Genomic DNA, 27,470 nt, shown 5'->3' on the forward strand with positions numbered 1-27,470 from the left:
CCTACAGCAAGTGGCTTTTCATTGTCCCAGTCACTGGCTTTGCCTTCTGCAGCTTGGGTTGGTGTGGCTGGAGCACTTGTTGGTGAAGAGGCAAAAAAATAGAGTACCTTGTTTTTCTCCTTGTCCCAGATAACCAGGTATCCTGTTTCCTTCTAGAGAGGGCTCACATTTTTCCTGGTCTTCCTTTTATTGCTAACTTGCCTACAGAAGCTTTTCTTGTTGCCCTTGATGTCCCTGGACAGATTTAGTTCTGCCAGGGCCTTAGCTTTCCTTATGTGATCCCTGGCTACTCAGACATTTTCTCTGTAGTCCACCCAGGCTACCTTTCCTTGCTTCCATCTCCGAGTGCTTCTTTTTTGTGTCTGAGTTTGTCAGTAGCTCCTTATTTATCCATGCAGGCCTCTTGGCATTCATGCCCTACTTCCTCTTTGTTGGGATTCATCACTGGTGAGCTTGGAGGAGGTGATCCTTGAGCCTTCTTGAACCCCTCTTCCCTCCAGAGAACTTGATCCTCTGCTGAGCAGATTCCTGAAGAGGCCCAGAGTCTGCTCTCAGACTGCTCTCAGTCCAGAGTAGGAAGCTTGCTGTGTGCTGTCCTTGCTGCACTAAGGGTCCTAGTAATCTTAAGTGTCTAGTGCTGCTCCGATGCCATCTTCCATTCCCTATTGCACTGTTGTTTTCAGGGTCATGTTTATATATCTTGAAAGGAAATCTAAAGATTCTACACTGTCTCTAGGTCAGCAGCCTCATGTGTGAGAGGTTTTTCCTCAGTCTTTTTTCTTATGAAAGAAATATTCAAATAGAACACAAAGGGAAGTCCTCCCATATTCTGGGCTGGACTCATTAAATGTGTAACAGGCTGTTGTAGCCCTGTCTCTGTGACCGCGGACATGCGGGTAGAGAGTAGAGCTGACAGATGAATGCAGTGTAATGCACTGCTCAAGAGGAATCTGTTCCAGCCTTTTCTCCCACTTCCCCTGAGGCAGTTCATCTCAGCACAGTAACCTCTTTCAGTCTTACTGAGCTGTATTGCAAAGCTCACTAAAATATGATTAAAATGAAATACAACAAAACTTTTCACTGGTTTAGAAGATGACCTATTAAATTCACAATTGTTAGTTGATCATTATATTTTACATTTTATTTGTATTTGAGAACAATTACCTGTACTAAGTCTTGATTTCTTAATTTTTTAACATCTTATGTTTAGAAATATTTAAAAATCTTAATTTTTGTAGTTGATTTTATGTCTGTTAGAGATGGAATTTTTAACTTTTTAAAAGTCAGACTGTGTTTAATGTTCGACTTCTAAACTGAAGGTGCAGAATGTCTTGGGTGCAGTTAGAAATAATGTTGAATCTGCAGTTTAAGGTAAATCTCACACTCTTGCAATGATAGTAAACATTTGTGTTCATTGACTGAAATGGGCTTCTGTGTTTATTGAACAGGGTTAATTTATGATACTATTTAGCTCCTAAAAAAGCATAAATGCATAAGATGGGGCTAGGTGTGGAACTCGCTCGGAAGCATCTGTGAACAGAGAGGAACTGAGGCTGTGCTGCCTGGGGATGAACAAGTTCAGGCATGAAGAAATGACATTTTCTTTTGGTTCTGCCCGAGATAGCAGGCTTGTGGCCCTTCCTCTTTACTATTTTTCCATTCTCCATGGGTTCTTACCTATATTTTGTGGTACATCGTGAATTTCGGTCTGACAGAATGCATTTTATCAAACAGAGCCCTAATTTGCCATCCATGAGCAGTTGTTGGGTGTACTGTAGAAGAAGCAAACTAGCCCTCAAGGGCTTGCTTGTTCTGTGACTATGCAGGTCCCATTCCGTCTGTTTGACCTGCCCAGATGTCACTTGGCCTGTGGTGTCGAGCTGCAGGGCTCCTGTGAGTCTGAGATGGGCGATGAGCCCCCCAGACTTCAGATGGAGAACATGGAGAATATGAACCCCCTGTTTTTGTGTAGATCTAATGGTTAACACCATGAGGCTAGCAAGCAAATAAGCCCTTTCCATTTCCTTCCTGGTGAGGTACTTACCTGTCTTCATTGGTTTCTGTTGACTGGACTATTTATGTATTTTTTTATTATTATTATTATTATTATTTTAGTTAAAGTGAGCTTTTTAGACCAAGTAATTTATAGTAGTACCTGGTTAGTACTAATTTACTAGTATAGGTGTGAAGAATGTGATGCTAAACTCTGCAAAAGGTTTTCTGCAGGAGCAGACACAGCTACACACAAAATTTGGTCCTGTTTCCATTGGTGTGGTAACAACCAGCATACTGAATCAGACCAAAAGTCCTACTATCACAGTGTCTGGGATCTGATGGTGGATGTCTGTGGAGAGAACATAAGTGAGGTCCGGTGTACTAGGTCACTTATTGTTACAGGTTTTGTTGTAGATTTGTGTCTTAAATCTAGTGCATAACTTCCATTTAATATTCACCATAATCTATACTAAAATTAATAATTACAAACCCAAACCACTGGATTATGAAACACTGAGAACTTGCTTTTAGATTTATGGATGTGCTTGTGGTAGATTTCATATTGTTATCCATACTCAGTGGGAATTTACTCACCATTTACTTCTCCAGAAAGTTTATTTCAGTTTGGTACTGAAAATATTTGATTATCAGTATATATTTTATTAATTTTGTTCTGGTTCAATGTTTCATATGGAAATCTACTATCCCCAATGGTGATGACGATTCAGGACTAAAAAGGCTGCACAGTGACTTATGAACATATTGCCATAAGCTTTCATGGCATATTAATTGAGGCTTAATTTTGGTGAGACGCAATTTTGCTCTTTCAATACTCTGTTTCAAAATAAAACTAAATGGTTATTTTAAAGCTTTTTATTTAATTAATCATTAATCTAGAAAAAAAAAAAAGTGAAAGTTTCCACCTAGGAACTGGGAAATTGTTTTACTGCTTCTAGTATTGTACTGAGAAATTCACAATGTAAAACTAAATCATCTGTTCTTGTATGGTAAAACCTTAACACTCCTTAATGATCAGAGTTTGCTATTTCCTGAAGACCTTGCACACCTTGGCATTTTTGAGACCTATAGCAAAGTCCTCCTAGAGTGGTCAGGTGTTTTCCTTATTTGCATGTGCCCAATTAGGTGACCATGTGCATGGAAGCACTTGTGTGTTCTGAAATCTGTCCCAGTTACTGTAAAGTCTTCCAGCCACAACAGACTTTTTACACTAGGTTCAAGGTATTAAAAGAAATACTTTCAGGTATTGGAAACCATACTTCCATTTGCGGAGAGAAATTGGCATAGATTCTCTGATACGTTCAACCCTGCTTCCCCCTCTGTGCCCCAGCAGAGTCCATGGCTCTGAGGGCTGCGCGCTCTGACTCCTCACAGGCCTTCCCTTCTGATCTTCTCAGCCTCTGCACCATTGATTTCAATCTACTCTCACTACTATTGTGTGCTGGTGCAATCACTCTCCCCTAGCACAGACAGCTGAAAGGTTGAAATGCCCATACGGGTCGTAAGGCTGGATAAGCTAGGTTGGGCTCAGCACTGGTCCTGCCTGGGCTTGAGCTTTCTCCTGCTGTCTTCAAATGGGATGTTTCTGCTCTGCAGTCCTTGGCAGGTGCAGGAGGAGTTTGGCTTAGGTTCAGTATTAGATCCAAGTCAGCCTTATGCATTTGTGCATTAACTGTGCAAGCTAACAAATTCTTCTGAAGTTTAGGGTGCTGGCTGCGTCTAAACCCTTTCCAGTAAGCAGCCTGAGATTCCAGCATGCAGTTTGGAGACCTAGTCTGATTGCTTTCAGCCTCCCCCAGCCTGGCAGGATTTACTTGCTCAAGGCCATCACAGAGAACCTGAGTAGGCATGCTGTTCCTCATGGGGTATCTGAAAAGCTGGTTATACTCAGATTTTCATACAGAGCTGCTTTTACATGGCTGTAATAATGATGAGCACACCTGCACAGTGCTGCCTGTAATACTAGGAGCAGCAGTACAGACCTCAGAAAAGGCCAGCTTCTTTGTTGTCACTGTGGGAGCCAATTTCTGGTCCCACATTACCCTGGAGATGGAGATTTCTAGCACCCAAGCTTCTTTGGGTCTAGCTACACTGTGTTGTGCTGTCTGTGGAGTCACACAGTCAGAGATAAAAGTAGTTTAAGGCAGTCTGAAGCTGAACACTGCCTCAGTTTTAATGTTAAGAACAAAGGTGAATGCAGCTAGCTTGTAATGAATGGGGGTGGAGGATAAGAAATAGGAGGTAAGAGAACAGAAGAAAGTCTGACAAAAGTACATCTTATGAGAGAAGGAAGCTTCTCTAGTGAGGGAGCAGAGGATGGGCATAGTGAGGTTTCCAGTTGTGAACCCTGGACTGGTTTTGTGTCTTTACTGTTGATAGTAGTTTGATAAAAATGACCGGGGGGCTAACCTGTGTGGTCTCTCTTTCAGGACAAGTATCTTAGCCTAGTTCGAAGTCCTGGGCAGGAATAAATGACACCTTCTGGACCTGCTGAATGCCCTAAGGAGGAGTATCTGACACCTTCTGTACTAATGGTTGTTTGTGTGCTAAAGCATGCAGTGACCCAGCTGCAGTGAAAGCAGTTGAAAGTACTCTTGAGAGTAGTGGCTTCCATGGCTTACACTCGTGGCTTGGGTATGGAACAGGATGGGTTCTGCTCTGTCAGGCAGAAGTGGGTGTTGAACCAGGGATGGCGTGGTATTAATATGCATAAGATAATTGCAGTCTCCAGCATGTTTGGATCCCAGATGACTACCTGCCATTGTCCAACACCAACTCAAACTAAGATAACCTCACTAGGCATGAGAAGTAGGAAGACTCATCCCTCCTAAGGAAGTACTTACCTGAAATCTAGGACAGAAGCTTTTAATCTGGAGTGATCTTGAGAGTTAAGGGTTTTAAATTTCAGTCAACTTAGAAGTCCTGTTTAAATGCTTGGTTAAATATTTACCTAGATGAAATAGCGAGAGAGGGAAAACCCAGTTGCTTTTTGCAACTTTTTAATTCAAACTGAAGAATAAGTTTGTCTAGATTTACCCATTCTATTTAGCCTTAAGAGCAATAGTTGCAATATAATTTTATTTTTGTTTGGTTCTGTTTAAGCTAGCAGGTCTTAGAAGCTGAAGGCTCCAAGAAGGAAAGGCTTGCTTGGAAAAGTGTTTGGAACATACGGTAGAAAACGTCACAGTATACACCTGTAGTTGAAAGTCAAACAGTGCGATACTCTTAAATTAAGAGGAAAAAGGTGTGGTGTTTCAGGGTGGGGCTTTTTTGCCTTACAGAAATGTAAAACTTGCACGTCATGTTCACTGGAATATGGAAAGACATGGAAAGCAGAATTTGGGTGTCAGGCTCAGCAGGGATTCTTGTGGCTTCCTTTCATGTTTCTCTCCTGCTTAATGTCTCATAAATCAAGATAAGTATCTTGCTACGCTTCCATACAATGTCAGCGTTTTGGGGCATGATTAGTGTGCTTGATAGGCATCCTCATTTCTTCAGTAAGTAATTATGATACAATAAATACACTTTTTGTTTTGTCTTTTCCTCTGCTGCATTTCATATGCTACTTGTTAGGGAAAGCTAAATAACTTTGTTGTTTTCAGTCTATTACACTTGTCATTATTGTACTGTATTGAATTCTAGGGCATAACAATGTTATTGTTTCAGATTCTTCTTGTCCTCTGTGCCAGACAGCCAAAGTTGCATGTGTATCTGAACTACCTTTGTTAAAATAATCAATGAGGTTCAAGATGATTTATAGAAAGCAGTGGGTGATCCCTCTTTGTTGGAGCGTCCTTTATAATCCTGAGGATGGCAGTGAGTGGGCTGTAAAGAGCAAGGGTTCATGTGGGGTGATTCATAGAGTACTGAAACGGGAGGATTTCAAGTGAGGATTTTCTAAGTTTAATTTCAGAGTGTAGAGAAACATTTTGCAAGTACAAGTACTGTTGTGAGAATGTGAAATAATTTGTTATTCTACCTTGCATTTAAAGTTTTAAAGCAGCTTGTGACAGTTCTTTTCAGTTCGTTTCAGCTTTGACTTCTCTTGGTAAGAGTATTGCCTCATTTAACTTCCTGGCTCTGACAATAAAGACCTTGGAAAGACTTTTGTGTGTTGCCAGACAGATGATGCAAGGCATGAATACAGCTTTGGGAACATCTTTAGTGTCTGTCGTAGTGAAACCTGAGCATAAAGGTTGGTATTTTTAAGAGGCAGGATTTCAATAGACTTGCATCACCATTGGAGCCCAATGGTTGTTTTTTTTTTTTTCTTGCTGTACTCTGCTAAGTGATGCCATGTAAAATGCTCTATTTTCCACCCCCAAAGAAGGCAAGAAAAGCAACTATAGCATCCAAGTGTTGGTTTGAGCATTTTTCTAGTGTGAAGGAAGAGTGATGACAATAACTTCCAGTTCAGATAATGATTCTCAGTTAATCATTACTTGTGACAAAGCGGTGTGTTAAAAATTCTAAGCTTTCCTGGCATAATTTTCTACTGATTTAATAGCTGTTAAATTTGACTTGTCTGTCTATGCTCTGCTAGCATGTCTTGCTTTGGAAGACTTCTTTTTCCTTGTTAGCTATCTGTGTCTTCAGTTACATTCTTTCTGCCTGCAACAGAGTTTTAATTCAGTTTATACTTTCTAGCAATCAGTGATATCTAGTCACTTGTCAGATGCTGTTTGACAAACGTAAGTGAATTTCCCCAGATGAGCTCTTAAGGAGCTTTGAAGCTGTGTTGCCTTCTAGCACTGGACCCATAGAGTATTTTTTGAGCAGAGTGAAAAGAATTCAGCCAAGGTGTAAGGAGAAGCATACCCAGGTTCCTTTTTACACAGAATACTTGCAGAGTTTTTACTGGAAAAAACAGTTTGGTTTTGCACATTTTTCATAGGATGGATTTACACTGGGTGGTATCAATATCCTTCAGATGTCACTAGAAAATGGTAATACAGAAAAGTAAAAAATGCAAGATGTGATGTAGTAGGGATTTTAATTATTTATTTTTTACTTAAAGACCATCTTCCTGTTCAAACTACTCATACTTGACAAAAGCTTTTACTCAAATAAGCATCATCTGCTAAAAGTGCAAATTTGAAAGATTACTGTTGTCTGTTCTTCATGTTTCCATATTGCTTTTCAGTTTTGTTGTTTAAATATCAATAAATAAATAGTTTTGTAGTTTCTAACTATTTAACATTCTTAAAGTAACTATCTTTGTCAGCAGATAATTTGTGAAGCTAGACAGGATGATGGGTCTTCATAAAATCATAGAATGGTTTGGATTGGAAGGGACCTTAAAGATCATCTGGTTCCAATCTCTCTGCCACAGGCAGGGACACCTTCCGCTAGATACGGTTGCTTAAAGCCCTGTCCAGCCTGGCCTTGAACACTATCAGCATTTATCACTTTTCTGGGTGACCTGTGCCAGTGCCTCACCACCTTCACAGTGAAGAATTTTTCCCTAATACCTAATCTAGATCTCCCCTCTCTGTTTCAAGGCATTCCCCTTTGTCCTGTCACTACATGCCCTTGTAAAAAGCCTGTCTCCAGATTTTTTGTAGTTCCCCTTTAGGCACTGGGAGGGTGCTATAATGTCTCTCTGGAGCCTTCACTTCTCCAGGCTGAACAAACCCAACTCTCTCAGCCTGCCTTCATAGAATAGATGCTCCAGCCCTTTGATTGTCTTAGTTAGCCCTTCTCTGGACTTACACCAACATTAGTTTTTGAATCGGTCATAACAAGCACCAAAATGTTGACTGATTTCAGTATTTAATAAATATTTTAGGAGACTTTGTCAGATTATCCATCTAATGATTGGATTTGAGATCTACAGGGCTTTATTCTGTTAATTCCATTAATTTTGAGGGGTCTCTACCTTATTATTTCTCAGCTGTCCACAGTGTGAGTTTCATCACCATAGAACTAATCACTAATTTTTTTGTAATGCACCAGAAGTCCACATAGTATCTCTTCATGGAGCAGAAAAAGACAATCATTGGCAGCCGTTTCAGAAATACATATGATCAGATGCTTACTTTAATATCCTGTTTGTGCATTTAGGAGTTTAGTATCTCAGCGATATTTGAGAGCTAGAAAAAATGACTTAAATACCTCAGCTAAGAGTATTTGGATCCTGTGTGCTTATTACACTGATTAAACAATTCATTATAAGAATGCATTATGTGGGATATATTTGCCCATACAGCAATTACTTTGTATGAATTACTCAAAATTCCTGGAAAACCTTCTTCCCCCAGTCACTTGGTTTGAATCCAGCTCTTTACATAAGGAGCTGGTGACGGTATGGTCCATGAACGAGTACAAAAAAGTATCTTTGCAAAGAAAGCAAGCTGGCAGAAGGATTAGAAAACAAAGCAAACCCAGAAAACAGGAGGGTCTGTGCAGGACCGGATATGTGACTTTTCAAACTTTTAGGCATCCAAACGAGAGAACTTGAGTCACTGAGTCACTGTGAATCACTTGAGTCACTGTGTCTTGTCCTTCCACTCAGGGCTTTTAGTTTTAGGACTTTTAGTTTTGGGTCTTTGGCTTCTTCATGTGAAAAACCTTCCATGTATATATGGTCCATAGGAAAGTTGAAGCATCTGTTTTAAAGCACCTGGTCACTTAGTGTTTTCTTTTATAGGGTTAATTTTTTAAAATGGGAAAATAGTTCTTGTTTGGATTGAGATGTTTCTTTATCTGGAGTGGAGACTTTCTATTGAGCTGGGGTGGGGTGTGGGAATCTAGCAGCATTATTTAAAATGCAGATCTCCACCCACCATGCTTAGACCATCAAATATTCAAGTGCCTTTTTTAAAGGTTTATTGCATAATTGAAATGATTCTATACGTTTGCTTCTAATTATTAAAATGAGCTGACACAGCATGTGCACAACAGTCTGACTTGTATGGTTGTGTTGAACAGTGTGTATTGCAGAGTTCTTTATCCTTAAAATATCATACTGTAGGTATATGGTGGCAGTTTGCTTTTGTGAAGGTCAGCCGCTCAGGAGTTCTCAATTTGGTGAATCATGTAGGATGGTGCAGTGATTAGATGTCAAGTCACGATCCAGTGCTTTGAGCTAATTTTACTTCCAGTGTTCTGCTTTTAAATTCAAAGCTCTTCTTAGTGACACTGTTCTGTTACAGACAGGAAAGGAGATCTCCTTTAGCTGCTCACGGTTGTTTTCTGGTTCTGAGCTTTTCGCAAGGGTCTGCGCCTTGCAGTGTGGGCTGCCTGGACCTTGGGGTGAAATTGACAGCTTCTCAGTTTGGGCTCTAAGGATCCCAGCTGCTTCCCCAGTTGTTTTAGTGGATGACATATGTATAGTAAAGGATAATCTGCTGCTTGATGCTTGCTGCAGTCCTGAATCCAAAGTAGGCTCCTAAGAATGTGTATGCACTGAGCCGAAAGTGAAGTATTGCCCAGAGCAGAGCAGATGCGCTGAGCTGTCTGAGTAAGCTTTGTGCTGTGTTCTGGATGCAGGCTTTCCTCCAGTGGATTTCAAAAGTTGTTGAGAACAACTTTCATTCTTTAATACTTAAAAGCTTGAAAGAAAATTGTACCTGAAGAAACAGTTACACAATGCTGAGCTAAAATTGGAGCTCTGTTCAAAGCTGGAGATTAGCTTTTGGTATATGTTCATTCCTATTTTGAGTTATTTTGATTCACATGGGCACAGTGATATTAAGTTGCATGAAATAAAAATAATTTGTAATGGTTGATTGTGTCTCGCTCTTTATTATTAAGGAAGGGGTTGTTAGTGTGTTTTTAAAGCTGTTTGACACTGAGGTTTGATGCGAGCTAAATTTTTTGTAAAACTTCAGCAAAAGTAATTCAGTCACTTCTGAAGATGATGACAGAGTAGGAAAAAAGGCATCTTTAATTTGAAACCTTTGCCCTTTATATCAAAGATCAGTATTTTGCCCTTTCTGTGACCATTTGCTTATTACTGACTAAGTTAAAGAACCTTCACTAAATGTCAGTTTGTCCATTTCCAGTAGCAACGCATAAGCTGTAACAAACACTGTGCCTACAGACATGTGCATCCCAGATCACACCTGCGAATATCTGAAAAGGCTTTCTATGTAATTACAGGAGTATCAGGGCTGGCCACATCTGGGGCTTGGCAAAAGAACTTGGTGGTTTAGGGGAGAAAGGGAGTTTTCCCTTTGATTAATAATATTGCTTGTCAGTAATTTAGGGAGATGAATGACTGGTATCATGGAAGAGCAAGGAGAGTCAGCAAGAGGGTGAGTGGACAGGCCCAGAGTCTGTGAGGAACTGGGGAGCTGATGAAACAGGGACTGGGAAATGCTAGGTAAGAAGGGATTTCTTGCCTGGAAGGCAATGGGGGTGAAGTAACTGGCTCAGCTCTGTTAAGGGCTGCATCCTCTTGTAGCCTGGCCACTTCCACACTGTGTGGCGTTTGGTGCTGTGTCTTGTCCAAGTCCTACATGGTAAACCTGTGCCTTAAATCAAAGTGTCTGGTATAATGTCAGGACTCTTCTGCAGGTTAGCAGGACATTCTTTTTTTGTATTATGGCCTTGGTTATGTATATTGTGTGCCCTGGGGAACGTAAGAACATAGGTGTGAGAGAAGCTGCCTAGATGGTGCTGGAGTGCTGTTGAATGACACAGAAGTAATGCTGTCTTACGAACGCTGCCCATTGCCAGGAGCCCCCAAGTGAAATGATATTTTAGAAAGCTCACCACACATTATGGATGGATGGTTGAGCAGCTCTGTGCTTCAGCTCCTGCATACACCTTTTTTTTGTGTGAGTAGTACATATGTGTTCAATGTGACTGAATTGGCAAAGAGATTAGTCGGGGGATGGGGGTTGGGAAGGTTGACCTGGAGGACTGGAAACTTGTTTATGCACATGGATTTGGAGGACAGAAACGATGAGCGGAATAGATAATAGTGGGAGCTGGGAAGAGATGAGATACCAGGAGAAACCCTAAGGAACTGGGAAAGCTGAAGCTTGATTAGCAGGGAATGTGAGACAAGATTACGGAGCAGCAGTGTAAGAAGAGATAGGACACAGATCTACAAAAAGGTCATCCAAGCTGAGATGTGCTTCTGAACAGTACCCAGTACACAGCTTCAAAGGCTGACCCAACTATTTTGCGGTCATCTTTCTACTGCTTTGTAATCCACCCCAAAAGCATAAGTTGTCTTTTTGTACTGTTGCTTGGCAAAGAGAAGTTCACTTTTGAAGTTTGCTCTCTTCAGATCACTAGTGCAGACATAAGGTCAGTGTTTAGATGACTTCTCAGACCTCAGCTTCCCAACTCTGCTTTTAAGCATTTTTTGTAATAATGCCATCTGATAGAATTTCTCTCTCCAAAAATTTCTCTGAGAAATCTGGTATGAAGCTTTTGTTGAAAGAAATTTGAAAACCTCTGAAATAAAGCACTCAATAGAAGCATTAAAATAAATTTGCAAGTGCGATAGCATTTTAGTCTCATAATACATGTGCATTATAATCATTACATGATAAGGCATGCTGAAGTTGATGCAATCTTCTGCTTATATAAGGGGCGGGGATGAAATTGCTGCTGGAAAGCTTAATTATTGATATGGTTATAGAGATCAGCTTCAAGATAACAGTTCATCCTGCCATATGTTATGAAATGTATGTGGATCTGGGTGGTGGGGGAAGTGCACATAGAAGGAACTGAAAGGCACTCCCAGAGTGTTAAATATCAAAATCTTCTGGAGAGACACTTTGCAGAAACTCCCCCGTTCCCTAGGACTGAATTCTCAATCACGTCAAGCACGGATGACTTGACTTCTCTATTTTCAGATACCTCCTGATAGTCTTATGGGTCTCTTTCTCACTCTTGTCTCCCGGAGTTAGTGTTTTCAGCGTTGTTGAACACCCAGCTTCCAGGCTTAGTGACAGTGCCGTCATTGTGGTGCTGGCGGATGCTCTGTCAGCCCTTTTCCTGCCAGTCAGTGGGGGTTTGTAGCGCACAAAACCCCAGTTCCCGCTGCCTTTTGGGAGAGCACAGAGCTTGGCAGCTTTAATCACCTGCCAACTCCCCAAAACATCTTGGGATTTCCAACCTGGTAGCCAAGATTAGAATTATCTCTAGTGAGAGTTTGGTTTCGGTGGCATTCATTGCCATCCCTCTTGAGGCAAAAGCAATCCCTAGTCATTGTAAGGGAAGAAATGCAGGTTTTGTTTTCTTTGTTATCTTAAGTTTTACTGCCTGTTAGAGAAGCCAGGTGGTTTCTGTGGATTGCTCATGTTCACCATAGGTGGTGAAAATTAATTTGCTGCCCTGTAGCTTTGACAGGTGTTATCAATATATGTACATTGTCCAAAATAAAAATATCTTGCTGTCATTTTACCCAGACAGTGCTGTAGACTGTCTTGTTATCAGTCAGTCCAGTTCTTTTTCCAGTGTTTCAATACCCAGATGCCTGAAGTAGCTGAATAAGTCCAGATGGATTTGTCACTTGCTTCTGACACGTAAAAAAGGGAAGGATGTACTCTGCAGTGATTTCAGTGAATACAGCAGAGTATATTTGAATGGGAAGCTGATTTAGACTGCCAGATGTGCTTAGCAGAAAGCACTCCTAAAACAGGTACATTACAGTGTTCACTAAAAGGGGTGCATGACCTATACATGGCGATTCTGGCCACTGCTGATATATTGGGAAGTGGCTGCAGAGGCTTGCTAGCTGCATAGCAAGAGGGAGAAAGAAAGCAGAACTAGATAACTCTGGTAGGCCCATGCAGAACAGGGTGAAGGACTAGTATCTGTTAACGTGATCTTGTCATCACCTCAGTTTTTTGTCTTTTGAAGCTTGTACAGTTGTCATACTAGAGTGTATAATCTGCTGCTGCTCTGTAGCCCTGAGCCACTTCAGCTCTCAATAGGATGTGTAAAATAAGAGCTGCCATTTAACTGTGCTATGGTAAGTGCTGGTTTGAAGCTTGCAGAATACGCCATAAAATAGTCTTGTATTTAAAGCTATATTAAAAAGATTCTTTTAGGTTTTCATTTTCTAAATAAATGAACTTGGACTTCACTTTATGTTGGCACATCTGAATCTTACAACTTCCATATATTAACATAGGAGGGATTAGGGAACATTAACTTTTTTCAGCTGATAGATACTGTTACTCTGCTGTTAGATGACATCAAAGTTAATCCAAGTTCAGCATTATTTACCTGGGTACATTAATATAAGGCTGGCAGAAGAGTGTGTGCTGTTTTAACAGAACTGCCCTCAGCGTGAGGTTTCAGTGCGTCACTTCTTGTACAGTTTAAACAGAAAACCAGAATGACACTCTTAAATTATCAAAAGCCATCATTATTTTATGAAATATGTTTTAAAAAAAAGTTTTGATTTTGACTTTTTTTTTTTTAAATGCAGATTATCTTCATTGAGGTGGTAGTGTTGTAACTGTTGTGAAGGCACAATTCCTCAAATGTCGTCAGGAACTAGAAGCTAAAAGTCTTCTGCTGCATGCTTTAAACTTGAATCTCTATCTCAAAAATGTTCAGATGTTCTTTATTTTTTTTTAAATGTTCATAAATCAGATATCTTGTCAGTGTTTAGAGTCAAAATAATGTTAATAACACCACAGCTTTAAGTTGCTGTGTGTCTTAAAACCTAGCTCAGTGTTTCAAAGGGAGCTGATAGCACTTGATGTTAACCTTAATTAATATATACCTAAATATCCTTTTAAGGAGCCTGGAGTGGGTATTTTTTTTCTCACACTGTCTTGGTTATTTTTCTTCCTTTAGCCTGTTTGAACATCCATTCCCATATGGGTTTGGCTTTTTCAGTGGCATACACTGAACCTCTTGCTGTTTGTCACATTTTGAGAGTAAAAGTAAGTTTTAAAAATTGCTTGCTACTGGTGGTCCTTGCCTGAATGTTATTGTTTTTCTGATAAGGGAGAACTGTGTGTGCATACCAACACTGTCTGTGCTGATGGATTATCCTAGACAGACTACAACACCGTGGCAACAGCATAAAAAATGTTAATCTGATTTGCACTTGGAAAACAGCTACACAGCAACATTAGAATGAAATATGCTTTTGATTTTATTTACTGGTTTGCTGTAGCATGTATTCAAGTCCCCAGTTTTTCTTGTACATTATAATCTTTTAAGTATTTATTGCTTTTATGTTCTTCATAACCTTTTGTTAAGTTAGTTGCTAAAATTATATTTGAACTGGTTAGTTTTAGGTTTAAGTGTATTTGCAAACAAAAAAACTCTAAAGCTTAGTAAAGTGAAAAATAGAACTTTGCTTCTATATTTGTAGAAAAAAATTACAAAAAGCTTTAAAGTAACATTAATGTCAAGAGGTGTCCTACGTGAATGTCTTATTTATGATCAAAACCCATGTTTTCAGCTTTTTTTGGCTAATTCGTTATTTGTAATAGGCTGTATTTTCTATGGTAGTTTCTAAATAAGTTTAGTAGAATTCCAGTAAGATGGGATTTCACCCATCACAGCTCATGAACAAAATATTCCTGGTCTGATAATGAAGTAACATCTCTGTCAACCAGGTTATGTTTTCAGGTAAAGTGAATGATATATATTGATATCCACAGACGGTAATAGTGTAACTGAAAAAAATAGCTTTAAATTTCCAAAACTGACTTTTCCAGTGAATAATGAAGTTAAAGAAAGACGTGAAGGTTGGGAAGAAGGGCAAGTATAACTTACTGGAACTGGGGGCTTTAATACAGAGAGGTGTTCAGTACAGCCAGAAAAGTAAATTAGGAGACCATGTGATGAGTAGTTGTTAACAGCTTTAAAAAGGTATTCACAGATCCCTTCTATGCAGTGATGTTCTTTGTGTGACAAAATAGTGATTGCTACTAGTATCCTGAATAAAACAGGAATAAAAATTTGTCATGTCCTTAGAGGCCCCTCAAAGGCAATCACACCCATTGCTTTCTAAGATCACATTGGGTTACTATATATGTTGTAAACTCATCAAACTTTGAGCCCTGAGGCTGCATTTGTTACATATATGTGTTATCTGCACTTTTGGAGGGGAGCACAGTACATTTGTGTTACTTCTGCCACCTGCTTGAAACACATTGATTTCCTGGCCACAGCCATTTGGAATCCAGCACCACAGGTTCTTGTATAAATAAAACCTGTCCAAGGGATGAAGGCCTCCACTGAGTTTGTAGGAACAGGTAGCTCTTTTACAATTCTACATATGGTATGCAATTTGGTAAGCAAAAAGTGCTTAAAATTGATTATATTTAAATATAGAAATTATATGTAAACTATATTCTTCCTCCTCTGAGAAGTAAAATCATTGGAATCTCCCTCAATAATATCTTTAGACACATGTCATGGCCCTAATGAAAGGAGGACACTGTTTTTGAAGGGGGACTGTCTGGCCTCAGGAATTAATCCAACTGTACCTATTGGTATCGCAGAGTTATGGCTGTGCAATTTTTCCAACTGCTCCAGCTCTGTCTCTGCAGCAGTTCTAGCTGAGGCTGATCCAAACCAGGTTTGCTGTACAGAAAGCAAATGGTAAATAACTGAACTGAACAGTTGGCAACTCCAGCCAGAAATTATTCCAAATACCTTCCTTCTTTAGCTGCTAGGAAAGAAGAGAGGTGCTGCTCATCAGACAGTTTGATACCAGCAAAACAGGTTTCCGCAAAGGTCAGGTTCTTACAGAGACTTCTAGGCTTTTATATTATAATTGTTTTAAAGCTAGTAGGACATAATTTGATAAATCTGTGAAGTAAGGAAAAGATCTATCAAGCACGCAACTTCTCTGGGGGTTATGTATACACTGACCTTAAGGTCCTTTCCAACCCTAACTATTCTGTGGTTCTGTGATTCATTCAACACAAGTTCAGAGAAGATAGTTGCTACACTAAGTAATTGACAATTTACAAAATACTAATAGCATGTAGTCTTTATGCAGATGTGAATGGCACATAAAGAAACAATATTTTGAAATCAGGAGCATAATTACAGAGAAAATATGAAATGTCCTCTTTCCATAAGTAATACCAAAGTATTCAAGTCTGTTTAAAATTAAATGCAGTTCTGATTAGAATGCAGGAATAGAATGGCTTAAAGCTTTTGAATTTTCTTTCAACTCCAGGTCAACATTTGAAATTTCTTTCCTGATCAGTAGTCACCACAATTAATTTACCAAAGAGATGATTGACTAAAAGAGCTTTTTAACTGTGAGGCCTTAAAACCTTAATTTTACAGTATGAAAGGGGTCTGCTGTCATGGAAAACTTGCAATGTTTGAAGGACTTAAACTTGAAGGCAGTTGCATGTGTGATTAATATAGATGTTCAGAGTTTAGCCTTAGAAATAGAAACCAGGTTTGAAGTGAAATTTTGTGGCAGATGATGTCCAGAAATAGATTTTTGTGCAATATGATACTTTTCCCTTTTAAAAATAGAGAGAAATAGATCAAAACAGGAAAATACGAGGGCTTTGTACTCTGGGACCAGCAGTGTGTAGCTATGAAGAACTGGGCCGTGTGACGGCTGAGACAGAATCAGGAGGTGCCTGCAATCATTTTTTCTATTCAGACTTTGCTTTACTGCTGACTGCTGGCTATTTATTATTTTTTTTTTTTTTGGTGAAGCTCTTAAGTTTGAAACATACTATGAGAATTATTACAGATTTGTGCCTTTTCCAACAAACAGCCATAACATTGCAACACTTGCTGGAGGAAAGACTTGAGATAAAATATACCTTCTTTCAAAGTAGATACAAGCCCACATCTTTTATCTCTGAGGAAGATCCTTCCTTATTCATCATGTTTCAAGATCTTTGGACAGCAAGGACAAAGAGGTGGAAGCAAGAGTCTGTTTTTTTTCTTGCACATGTTCCTCAGATGTAATCTGCAGGGGGAAGTGAGTATCTTCTCTCTCTCTCCAGAAGCTGTATCATGAGGGCAAAACGCTGCAGACTTTCTCCTTGACACAGTTCTGCTATGTGTAAAGGAGAAAGTGCTGCCATACAGCACTTTCTCTGGCTGTCATTTTAAAGAAAATCACAGCTGTGTCAGAGCTTTGGGGAGCCCAGTCCTTTTTCTGCTGTAGGTATGCTCTGTCTGTACCTACTGAAGCCAGCCCTCTAGGAGTTTCAGGTGGCTCAACTTAGTTTCACATTGTCAGTCAAGGTACTGACTAGCAGGGAACTGCTAAATTTTTCAAACTGTTAGAGTAGTAGATCACTCGAGAGCCTTCAGGTAGAGACACTGATGAATTTGGGTTCTTCTAGGTTTGATGGCAGATAAGGTTGAACAAAGGAACACCAGGAGTGGCATGAAGCCATGTCCCAACTAGAACCTCCAGTGCAGCCTCGGGTATAGTGTGTGTGCATATATATGTATATATCAGAGGCAGAAGTTCAAAGAACTTGTGCTTTACCAAGAAAAAGAAAATTCTTGGTAGAAAAGATTTCTACATCCAAAGAAGACTCACTGTATTTTTATATACTTTTTTTTTTTCACCTCTCCTTGAGCATGGATTGAAACCTGCATATGCCAGAATCTTGGTTCTGTGCTTTGGGGTTTTTTTGTTTGCTTGTTTAGATGGTTGTTTTTTTTTGGTTTTTTTTTTATTTGATTTTTTTTATTTGGCTGGTTTGGGGATTTTGTTTGTTTGTTTATTTTTATTGGTTGGTTTCTTGCTTGTTTGGGTTTGGTTTGTTCCCAGAATCAAGATTCTAACCTCCTTTTGTAGCTGTCATCTTCTTCCTTTTATTCTCTTCCATTTCTTCCCTCAGGCTTGATTCTGTCCAATTTATTTGTTTACTTATTTGGGGTGTAGTTGATGTAAATTTATTTAGGCTATGCACTGGATGTGTTTAGGAGGGGTTTAGTTACAGTAACTTCTTCCCTAATTGTCTACAGGCAGTGCAGCATCAGCAAACCCGCTTTGTTCCTGAAGCTGCAATTGGTTTCCTAGCTGCTGATAAATCGCCTCATCCTGAGGTTAGGAAGTGTACATTTGTCTAACTTACACTGCGACTCTGTGACACATGTATTTAAACTGCTTTAGGCATCCAACAGTCAAGGACACTCATTGTGTACAAGGAGAAAGGGCAAAGTATTTGTTCCTTTATGAAAAACACTGCAGAAAAGTAATTGAGAAAATCTTAGTATAATTGAAGTTAATGCTGTGAATCTTATGGAACATCCTCATCAAAAAAGAGCATTAAAGTAGAAAGCAAGCCCATGTACTTGAATTGATGGCAATACTAAGCTGTATGTGCTATAGCTAGTAAAATAATAAAGTGATGAAACAAGTTATTTGAAGAGGACTGTTCTCATTCTGCCTTGTTGGAGTCACTTCTGGGAAACCTCACTCTCCTTGACAACTTCTTTGTGTGATAAACAGCTTATGTGTCTTACATGTGGGAACTAAGTCCCTCCCTGTAAGACATACAGAGAAAGCGAACCAGTGTTAAGTCTACATCCCCAAAGTGTTTGAGAAGTGATTTTCTGTATCTGGCTTTGGCTGGTACAAAGAACATCAAGAAAATGTGGAAAGGAGACAGAGAAGTCTAAGAATGATAATCAGCACATACGTGCTACAGTGATTTTGGAACAAAAATTACAGTTTTTTCAGGTCTGGTATAAAATTACTTAACCTGCTTTGCCTACCATAAGCTGTTTGTTACTAGTAAAGAATAACTGAATATGTTCTGGTGTAGAACATCTTTATGTATGTTTCTAGGAAAAAAACAGAAGAAAGCAATAATTACTGAGGAGGAACCAGCAATGGGTTTAGTTCAAGTAAGTCCATGAAGTTTCAGTGGTAACAGCTAAAACCAGAAGTGCTTATGATAATGGTTTAAAACAAATACTTTAAAATCCTCAGAGGATCATCATCGTCACAATTTTAACTTCATAATAGTACTTAACTCGCTAGGTACTCTTTAAAATTCACCTCAAAATATTCCAAATATTTGGAATGACTCACTGGGAAGAGGACATAACAGGTGAACAGTCATCTATTTTAATATGCCCATGAAGCTGTGTTTTTGAATGGCATCTAAGGTTTGAAGTCTTTTCAGACTCCCTAATCCTAAAGGGATTCTTCATAAAGAAATTGGAAACTATATGGCTTTTGCTTCTGCACACAGAATTATGATCGCAGAAAACTTTACTGATGAAGTAAAGGAAATTGAAGCTGGAAAACGAAAAAAATAATCAGTTTGCGTGTGGAAAAATGTGAAAAATAATGATGCGTAGCTATAGTTACTTCTTTAACTATCAAAACACGTGCAAAGAACAAAGCTAAATCAAGGCTATGCATTCCATATAGTCCCATATAGGGAGTAAAGTATTTTCACTCTTTTCAAACAAAGAGACCATAGTAGTAGTAGTAACAATAAAACCCCTCCAGCATGCCTACTCTTGGTCCTTGTGTGATCATCAAAATGAAGTAACAGCCTCAACAGGTGGACAAGAAGACTTGATGGAGGTAATGATACACCCAAGAATACCTTTCAATAGTTAAGTCTTTAGAAGGAATAATATTTATGTGATTTCAGGTGTGATTGTTAGGCATACGAAGCTTTTAAAATATCTTCCAAAATAACAGATGAAGCAACCAGCCCATTTTATTACAATACTACAATTGTGAAACTTGTGTTTTTCACTGCACTGACCTAACTGCAGGAGCACCTTTTATCTTGGGTCTTCATGTACCCTTTCCCTGGGTAGGTGTGAAGCACGCTGTCTTTCTAGAGTTAGAGATCTTACACCTGTTTGTCTACTCCCACTGTCTAACCCCAACATCTGGGGTTAAACTCTACGACAGCGATAGCTGTTGAGCTGCTTGAAGATCTCAGCTGAGTAACTAGATACATTTTGATGGGAGTATGACTTTGACCTTAGAGACCATGAATGGTTTGTGGCTTCTCCTGTTACCATATGTCTAGAAAGAGATGAGGAAATTTGGAGAATAAAGCCAAAAGTTCATGGGAAAAAGAGATGGGCAAGTAATCAGTATCCTCAGGCAATTGCTGGATATTTTTCAGAATCTGTGTTTAGTCTTTTCTTGAGCATATCTCAAAGTAGGGAATTGTGCACTGAATATGCACATCACAGTTATTTTCAGCTTGAACAGTTCAATAGGCTAAAAAGTAATTTTGTCAATATGTAAATTGTGCAGTAAGATATTCCTAATGGTTATGTTAGTTTAAAGATTTCCTCAGGCTCAAATGGTAGTAAGATGTAAAACAAGATGCCATGGGTAATATTATGATCACCAAAAAGAAGTGTGTGTATCAGTGAATGTTTTCAGAGGCAGACATGATTATTTATGTGGAAATAAAAATATCTGCTGTGACTGAAAACCTGCTAATAAAAATGTGTTGGGAGGTAAGAGAACTAGTTCAAAGGCTTCTTTTTAAGTCTCTGTCACAAAGAGTCTGGTTTATTATGATAGCTGCTGTCCTGACAGTCAAGTGACAGATCTGGATATGGGTTTTGAGCAGTCCATTAGATATAGCACCTCCATTTTTTTAATGTTTTGAGTAACTCATTGAGTAGCTACTTGCTGAAAAGTGGGAGTCACAGTGGGAAGCTGAAGGGGAATGGGCCTCCGAAGCATTTAGTGTTTAATGGATCAACAGCTGTAGTGGAGCAGTGTGTAGAAATAATTCTGATTAGGCTTGGTCGCTCAGATGCAAAATGAGCCCTGCCCCTTCATCATTCAGCTCTAAAATTCAGAGAACAGTTTCTGCTTAAACCCATTTAAACACAAACCCCCCTTTCAGTCAATTATATTTTTAGCTAATTTCTTGATGTGATATGCTGTCAAAGGCAGAGGGGAGCAAATAGTTGAGTGACTGTACTGGCAAAATTGCCTTTTCCATCTGGGACTTCATTTTGTAAGGAATTATCGAAACCATGAAAATAGTGATTTTAAGAATTGAGCTTTTATGGGAATTAAATCTTACTAAATACAAATAATAGATTAATATTATGCCACATTTGTGGCATGGTAAGTAGCTTCTTACTTACATTTTCATGTCAGCTGTTGTCAATAGAATATACAGCTGTAAATGTGCAATTAAAGAGCAATAACTTTGAATGGCAGAGGGTTTGCCTGTTCAATACAGTATTATTTGATGATAAATCTTCACATCAAAAATAAATCACCTGTATTTGTAACTTCTATTTTTATAAGATTTTTAGCCTTCTTGGCTAACTCCTTTGCAGCTCTGTAAACATGGTGCATATGTGAACTGGGAGCTCAGTTAAGATACTCTGGTCTATTTCGGCAGGTTTAAGAGGTCATTTGGGTGCAATCATTACTGAACCTCACCGGTAGCCTGCTTTGAAGTAGATTCTTAAGTAGAAATTGTGCTTTTGTGTAAAGAAATGCATTGTTCTATTAAGCCTTGAGAACAGAGTAGGTTTCAAAGAAAAAGTTGAGGTGATTGTTCTGAACTAATGCTTGTGCTGATAAATGTTGACAGAATTCTTACTGTTACCTATAAAAAGATGCAAAACTCCTAAAGCTAGAAATCTTCTAACTGGACCTAAAACAAAACAAAATCATCTGGGTTTGTGCAGAACAAAAATGAGAAGTTTTAAATACTGTTTTTTTGTTTTGTTTAGGAGTTGGCAAAAAGCCACTGTTCTGTACCAGTGTCGCTTCAGGGTAGTTCCTTAGAAAGAGAAGGTGGTCCAGAGATTCATGTGGGATGTGAAATGAGTGACTTTAGTACTGAGGACAAGCACATTCAACTCTTCTAAAATGTTTTCATTTGTTTCTCAGTTTGTTTGAATTTGGGAGGGTTGTGCTGGAATTTCAGCAGTTGGCACAAATAGTAGCTTTTGCAATGATCTGCCTGTTGGACAGTGTCAGTTGATACCAGAGGATTGCCCCACTGGCAAATCATCAGGTAGATTGACATAAAGGAAAAATCAAATTAGAGCTCCAAGTTAAGACGGAAGTCACAAGTCATTGCTTAGGGGGAAACTGTGGAAAAAGCAAAATCTGGATAAAAATCCTTGTGGATTTTAGTGACTGCATTATTTATGCACTATGTATAATGAAAAAAAAATATTTTTTTTCTTTTTGCATCAAGATATATAAATATATAGTTCCTTTTTATTATAAAAGCTATTTACTCTTTAAAAAAATAATAATGGAGAAATACCCTTACAGAGTGAGCATGATTTTACTAAAAGGTTCCTGCAGCTAAGCAGATTTAGCTCTGCTTTTAAATAAATACAGGGAAATGTTTAACCCCTATTGTATGGCTACAAAGCCTGTGCTGATCACAGAGAAGCTTGGGAGGGTCGGGGACAAAGCGACGGGTTGCTCTTGTACGTGCTTCTGCACACAGTCCAGCAACAGCAGGGTTTAACAGCAGAGTTTTGTCAAGATTACAACATGAAGAGGAGCATGGTGCAAATTCTTACCTCTCACTAACAAAAAGAAAGGGATAAAAAAACCCAATTCTTCATCAAAAAGGGAAGAGGACTATATAGCCATAGTGCAAGGTAAGGGATGATTTTCCTTTTCTGCTCTGATTCTTTTCCACCACTTACATAGCTGAGGTTTCTGTACCTTAGTTTGATTTATTTGAATGAAGGAACATGAGGAAATGTAGTTTAAGAGGAGAATAAACCTATTTTATGCAGCTTACTGAAATATATAACTTTGGTTAACAATGTAGGAACTGATATCAGTGTAGTTATAATTTGTATGCATGGAGGAAGTGCATGACTTCACAACATGTTAAAGATCAGATGAAACTTGTGTTCTCTTTTGTTTATTATAATATGTGAAAAGTTAAGTTATTGTTCATAGGGATATTAATGTAATTTATTAATGTAATTAATTAATGTCAAGGAAATGTTTTTATGAGGATATGTGTATGAAAAATGAAAAACCAAATAATTTAGTCCTGGTGTTTTTCCATGGTATTTTTCAGGATATTTTTTCCCATTATTACTTTGTCAGAATCACCTGGGGTTGAGCGCTACCAGAAATAAGATAGATATGACAAAAAGATGGATCACTACCCTCGTCAACCAACAGGGTGATTGTTTCTCCTTGTCTGAGGTCTCCTCATTAGTCTTTAGTTCTGAAAGAAGAAATGACATAAGGGTGAATAATTGATCTCTGAAGTACTGGATTGCATAAGACTCTGCTTAAATACACTGAGTTATATATGTCGCAAAGCAAATATTTTTTCCCAGGTCCTCTGAAAATATTTATTATTAAATAACTTTCTGTGGTAAAGTAAAAGAAAAATGAATTATAGTTATCTAGGCATATAGATACATTACTAATTTGCGGAGGAAGCTGTATATTGTCTTGTTCTAATGTTTTTTTTAAGGTTACATTAAAAAACATTAAAGTGACTTAACGTTTTAATGACTATTTTGAAAACATTGTATATAAAATCTTTTGGCCCATCAGATTATAAAATAAAAATGGAATTTTTGGAATTTTTTGAATTTTGAATTCTTTATATTTGGACTTTTTGCATAGACAGATATTAAAATCTATGGATTTTTCATTCTAAATTTTACTTCCCTGAAGTCTATCAACACTATTAGCAGAGAAGTTTGTAAAGCAAAAATACTGTGTAAATTTTAGTTCTTTCACAAATTTTTAAGTTAATAAGTATACAGCATAATGTTTGGGAAAGTAAGAAGTGTGCTTCACATTTCTGCAATATGCTAGTGGTCAAGCAAATTACATGATTTGAAATACATCTAATTCTAAAACATTTGTTTAATCTATACAAAGAATAAATCATACTATCCATTCACTTGTGATTTTCCCGTATGGGTACAAATGCTCCTCTCACTTTGGAGGACATCTGATTATTAGCTTACATGTCTGGACATGAGGGGTTTGTGACTAGTATGAAATATATGGGAATTTACCTGTTGTTATAGGATCATATCACCAAGTAATTCAGAGTAATTCCTCTTCACGCACTTGACATTGTGAATAAAAATGCAAACTTTTATGTCAGCTGTCAAGCAGCAAAAGAAAATAATCTGAGAATGCTTCTCTACTTCTTCATTCACCTGAGATGTTTTTTGGATGTTCACGTGCTCTTCTGCACATGTTTTACAGAACTTCTCATGGGTATGATTTCCTTGGTTTCAAGCTTTTGTTAAGCTCCCTTCTAAGAGACTATCAGAGAAAATAAATGATGTCACAGCAAACGAATCTGGTCATGGACTGTAAATAGGTTAAAGCTGCAGATGTCAAGAAGAACTATAGCAAATATTTATTTTTGGAGCAGCATGTGTGTAGTCTGAGCATCCAAAGAGGCTGCTATTGTGACATTTCTTACCCAGAAATTGGAAGTAGTTTGGCTGTAGTACAGTTTCTTTCCTACCAGTAAACCATGGAAAATTGTAAGTCATTATAGTACTTACCAAACCATGTATACTATTAAATGACGGTATTTGCTTCAAAAGAGTAAAGGGAACAGAGTGATGAAGTTTTCCCTTTTCTTTTAATGAGTCTTAGAAGTCTGGAAAAGATTACCTGCACTGTCAATAGACCTATGGTTTTCTGCTGTTTGTGAGGTTTTACACAAGCCATCCCTGGGTTTCAGAGCATGCCTGACTTCTAAGCATAGCCCTAGAGGCTACAGCTGTTCTTTACTGGTAATAACAGCAAGACACAGACAAATTCCTGTCATCAAGTTAGGCTGGTTGGCAGAGGCTTCTCTGCCTCTGCATTTTAATGTTTTAGAAAATTAATCTCTCATAAAATAGACTGCTGTAACTTGAGTTTCATCTGAGTACAGCAGTGTTCCTGCAGTCCTAATATGCAGCTAATGTTTTAAGTTCAGAGTATCCGAAATAGTGAGAGCTGTGTTGCAGCCCATCAAAGTTATGATTTTGCAGGCTAATACTCTAAGCCTGTGGTGTGTCCTCCAGCGTGTGACATGGAGACAGGTGGAGTGTGTAACAGAGGATACATAATCTTGCATGGGAGAACTGCAGAACTGTCTGGAGTGGAGAATCAAAAGTTATGTAACCTTACCCATACTGCCCTTGGGAAGGGTCCCTAGGGCTGAAGTGTTCCCCAAAATGTGCTCTGATCTTGTCTTGGAGACAGTGAGTTAGTGGACTGAACCACCAAGTTCAGTCCACGGCAGGCTGGATGTAGACATTACCTTTATACAGAATTTGTGCGATCAATGTCATATTCAAGTGTTTTGGTCAATTAAGAATTGCTTGCATGTAGCAGTTCTGAATGCAAGTTCTGTGTTGATCTCCCATATGAAGATCGGCTGAGAAAGTTGGGGCTGTTCAGCCTGGAGAACAGAAGGCTGCGTGGAGACCTCATAGCAGCCTTCCAGTATCTGAAGGGGGCTATAGGGATGCTGGGGAGGGACTCTTCATTAGGGACTGTAGTGGTAGGACAAGGGGTAACAGGTTAAAACTTAAACAGGGGAAGTTTAGATTGGATATAAGGAGGAAATTCTTTCCTGTTAGGGTGGTGAGGCACTGGAATACGTTGCCCAGGGAGGTTGTGAATGCTCCATCCCTGGCAGTGTTCAAGGCCAGGTTGGATGAGGCCTTGGGTGATACGGTTTAGAGTGAGGTGTCCCTGCCCATGGCAGGGTGGTTGGAACTAGATGATCTTAAGGTCCTTTCCAACCCTAACTATTCTGTGATTCTATTCTATGGTTCTATGACTGTGGCTCATCAAGGTCCTGTTGGTTGCAGGCAGCTGTTCCAGCTGAATATAGAGATGGGGGCTTGAAAAGGATTTGAGTGTCTGAATAAAGATGACGGCAATAAAGTGAATTACCTAAGTAAACTTCAACCCAGTGAAATGAATCATATATGCCAAACTTCAAAAGTTATCAAGATAATGTATTATTTTCAGTGCTTTATTATGTAAGAGCAACAAGTTGATTTGAAAGAGCCTGATCATGAGCAATTTATGAGAAGTGCTGGTTGTTAGTGAAAGTAACAGCTACAGGGGAGTTCTAGCCAACAGTTGGGGTTGTGCCAGTCAGCAGACCAATTTAGCAGTAAAAAGGCTTTTAAAAGGATACTGAAATAAATTGTACAATTGCTTTATCAATTTGATGGGAAATTAAACCAATCTTACAGTACCACATTGTAAGCTGAGATTTTGCAGTCTCTCCTGTTTTACCCAACTGAACAGTGCTAATCTGCAGTTAGGAGTAAACAGTCAACTTTCTGACAACAAAATGTATATATTTTTATGTACAGCATATGAAATAATGGCTGCTGCAGTGATGCTAATCTGTTGCTATTAGTTTCACTTCACCATATAATGCATATAATGGCAAGCATAACTGACTTTGCAGATGAGCAACGTGTACTGTAAAGATGAAAGGGTAATCCTCAGTTGAAACTTTCTGAAGCTCACTCTCGCAATTCATGATCTTACTTGAATCTTACTTGAAAGTTGAACTCCACATATGCATTACCATGGAAAAATAAGTAACCTTCTCAACAAGACTCTGATGTGTTTAAAACGGGTTAAAGTAACAGAGTAAGAGAAGAAAGGGTCTGGGTGCAGAACTGCTATGAATAAATGAAGAAGGTAGCAGCTGAATTCAAAACAAAACCTCTCCACTGTTTCCTCTTTCTTTGTCTTGTGCTTTTAATATGAGGGGGTGGGTGCTGGGTAGGGAAGGGGGCTGTTTGTCCCATCCCTCAAATAGAATTTAGAATATTATTGTAGAAAATCGGATCTCAGACAGATTACAAATTGACTGTAATCCCACATGTGTCTCTGGGAAAGTGCTGTGACCAAAGGCTTTTCTCACAGTAGAGGCTTGCTGTCACCTGCTCTAACCTCTTCCAGCAGATGTCTTTTTACAAGCTTGGGCATCTATATCCCAAAGACCACTGAAGTGTTTAGTCCTGAGGAGATAGAGCTACCCAGTGTGCCTTAAACTGGGTTACTGAGTGTTAGAAAGATGTGGTTAGGTTAGGTTAGGCTTGCTCAACCTTTGTGAAGCACTGACTCTTTTTCACTGATGATACTGCAAACCTGGATGACTAAATGGGTGGTTTGGTTTGATTTGATGTGACTGGCTATGTTATTTTGGAGAGCAAAACGCAAAACATGATTTTGAAACCTAAGGAGCTGCTTCCCCCCCCTCCCCCCCAATGTTTCTTATTCTTTTTTCAACCCAACATGTATAAATCAGTTCCTATTGAACTACCATTCCACTTAATCGAATTTAGCATTGCAGATGTATCAAGACATATCTGATGTATTTGTTGTAGTCTAACAGTGAATATAATTATTGGTATCTATAAATATTTCAGGTTGTATGTTATTTTTTTCAGGCAAGGCAGTGACATAAAGACCTGTCATACAGGGAATAAGAAAGAAGATAGAGACCATCTTGCTCAGAAGTTATTTGTACAAAGGTAAGATAATTTTTCTCTCTAAATTTTAATTTCTCATGCTTACTGGG

The 27,470-nt window shown here is 38.7% G+C and overlaps 1 protein-coding gene across 34 annotated transcripts in view; it reads left to right on the forward strand.

The window, feature by feature from the left end:
* Positions 1 to 27,470, forward strand: part of NRCAM (neuronal cell adhesion molecule) — a 154,977-nt gene that overhangs the window by 21,676 nt on the left and 105,831 nt on the right. For 33 of the 34 annotated variants that reach the window (XM_061361141.1, XM_061361146.1, XM_061361139.1 and 30 more), the window contains exon 2: positions 27,340 to 27,423. The exons of the other annotated variant lie outside the window; for it this stretch is intronic. The gene's annotated coding sequence lies outside the window, so the exon portion shown is untranslated. The remainder of the gene's footprint in view (positions 1 to 27,339; positions 27,424 to 27,470) is intronic. 34 annotated transcript variants of the gene reach the window in all.

This window comes from Neopsephotus bourkii, unplaced genomic scaffold, assembly GCF_033783945.1.
Source record: "Neopsephotus bourkii isolate Nb327-2 ecotype Australia unplaced genomic scaffold, CSIRO-AGI_Nbou_v1 NB_1053, whole genome shotgun sequence".
In the NCBI taxonomy this organism is placed as follows: Eukaryota; Metazoa; Chordata; class Aves; order Psittaciformes; family Psittacidae; genus Neopsephotus; species Neopsephotus bourkii.